The 2,527-nt window shown below is 58.5% G+C and overlaps 1 non-coding gene across 1 annotated transcript in view; it reads right to left on the reverse strand.

Moving 5' to 3' along the window:
• Nucleotides 1–877, reverse strand: part of LOC124772232 — a 1,909-nt gene extending 1,032 nt beyond the window's left edge. The window contains exon 1 of the ribosomal RNA XR_007013895.1: nt 1–877. This exon is cut by the window's left edge and continues 1,032 nt beyond it. This is a non-coding gene — a ribosomal RNA (small subunit ribosomal RNA).
• Nucleotides 878–2,527: the final 1,650 nt, after the last annotated feature.

Consider the following 2,527-nt stretch of genomic DNA (forward strand, 5'->3'; position numbering starts at 1 on the left):
GCTTGCCTGCTTTAAGCACTCTAATTTGTTCAAAGTAAACGTGCCGGCCCACCGAGACACTCAATAAAGAGCACCCTGGTAGGATTTCAACGGGGTCCGCCTCGGGACGCACGAGCACGCACGGGGCGGTCGCACGCCTTCGGCTCGCCCCACCGGCAGGACGTCCCACGATACATGCCAGTTAAACACCGACGGGCGGTGAACCAACAGCGTGGGACACAAATCCAACTACGAGCTTTTTAACCGCAACAACTTTAATATACGCTATTGGAGCTGGAATTACCGCGGCTGCTGGCACCAGACTTGCCCTCCAATAGATACTCGTTAAAGGATTTAAAGTGTACTCATTCCGATTACGGGGCCTCGGATGAGTCCCGTATCGTTATTTTTCGTCACTACCTCCCCGTGCCGGGAGTGGGTAATTTGCGCGCCTGCTGCCTTCCTTGGATGTGGTAGCCGTTTCTCAGGCTCCCTCTCCGGAATCGAACCCTGATTCCCCGTTACCCGTTACAACCATGGTAGGCGCAGAACCTACCATCGACAGTTGATAAGGCAGACATTTGAAAGATGCGTCGCCGGTACGAGGACCGTGCGATCAGCCCAAAGTTATTCAGAGTCACCAAGGCAAACGGACCGGACGAGCCGACCGATTGGTTTTGATCTAATAAAAGCGTCCCTTCCATCTCTGGTCGGGACTCTGTTTGCATGTATTAGCTCTAGAATTACCACAGTTATCCAAGTAACGTGGGTACGATCTAAGGAACCATAACTGATTTAATGAGCCATTCGCGGTTTCACCTTAATGCGGCTTGTACTGAGACATGCATGGCTTAATCTTTGAGACAAGCATATGACTACTGGCAGGATCAACCAGGGAGCTGCGTCAACTAGAGCTGAGCAGCCGGCCGCCCGGGAGTGTGTCCCGGGGGCCCGCGCGAACACGCAAGCGTCCGCTCAATCATTCTGCAAACAGGAGGAGGCTGAGCTCCCCTGCACAATACACCTCGAAACCCTCTCAGGTCCCGGCGGCGCGCAGCGCCGTCCCAAGTACTTGGTCGGGTTCGAGAGAGGCGCAATCGCCCGGAGTTAGGCGAGTAGACGCTTTCGGTGCGACCACCCGTGCTCCCAACTGAGCTTGCCGCTGCCGACAGAGGCCCGGGAGCGTGCTGTCGTGGCATTGCCGGCGGGAGACAACACGCGCCACCTACGGTGACCGGCAGCTCCAACGCCAGCGCCACAGAAGGACAAAAGCCCCACTTGGGTGCCGAAGCGAACTCTCCCAGCACAGCGCACGCGCCAACACATCCGCACAGCTGCGATACAAACCACCAGCGAGAACCGCTGGGGCGACCGAGCAGCAGACGGCGTCGCGGCGCCGAGCGCCGGGCGGCGGCGCATCCTCAACGCACACAGTCCTCAATCGGACCAGCACACTGAAGATGTCCACCGCGCTTCGCACCGGGCCCGCGAGGACCTACTTTGGCCGCACGGCGCCGCGCGCAGGGTGCGCCGGCGCGCAGCTGCGACGCCTGCCGCGTCCGTCGGCCGGCGCGCCTGCCACTGGCCGCCCCCACCAGCCGGCTGTAGCGCGTGCGCCCACGCACCGCGCGGCCAGCACGCCGGGAGGCGCCCCCTCACCGGCCGGGGACGGTCCCACCCAGCCACCGCCGCGTATCGCTTCACACCCAGATGCCGTTCAGTTTCGTCGGCATGGTGGGTATCGCTGGAACAACCGGTTAGTACCTCAACCTATCGTCGCCATCACCGATTCACCCCTAGCGAGAACAACCGCACCACAACAGGTTACCATTTGTTCATTTGCGTAACTTCACCAGAAAACGCAGGCGTCCATCGCCATTTGCAACTTCCACGATTATTGCATGCCTGTGTCAGGTGTCACGCCACACTACGTCTGCCCACATACACGCAACAAAATGTGCACGCCTAGACAATACGTGGAAGGTGGCCCCCGTACGTATGCGATGTCCATTGCTCGAACGACTGTCAACCGGCCTCTGTAGCATGTCGCAGATATGGAACGCGGTGCACCATGCCATCACGGTGTGTGAGGAGAGACGACTAGGTCCGAATACATCAACAGACAGCTCATGCTGATCGCCATCCACGGCGTCCGTTCCTCCCACACGTCTCTATGGCGTACCACACTGCAATCCAGCTCTCATAGGGAGACGACACGTAGCTGCGTGCACAATATTTGCACTGTATGGTCCGCCGTTTTTGGGCGCAGTCGTTGTACGGTCACACATGTGCCACGATGTATCATTCAGTACATAAGGACGAATGTGCAGTACAGATTGTGGTTTACGCGTACGACATTAGCGGACAGTTGACACAGGCCGCACCACAACGTAGCCTGAGTACGTCGCATGCGGAGGGCATTGAACATGCAAAGTTCTCACCAACCAGCTTGCGAAGGCAGGGGGCAAGGTGGGGACGTGGGGAGGGGCGGCATGTACGTCCTGCTGCCATCCACATTACAGTGTACAGCAGGAGCATGTGGAAAGTG

The sequence above is a fragment of the Schistocerca piceifrons genome, unplaced genomic scaffold, assembly GCF_021461385.2.
Source record: "Schistocerca piceifrons isolate TAMUIC-IGC-003096 unplaced genomic scaffold, iqSchPice1.1 HiC_scaffold_936, whole genome shotgun sequence".
Taxonomy (NCBI): domain Eukaryota; kingdom Metazoa; phylum Arthropoda; class Insecta; order Orthoptera; family Acrididae; genus Schistocerca; species Schistocerca piceifrons.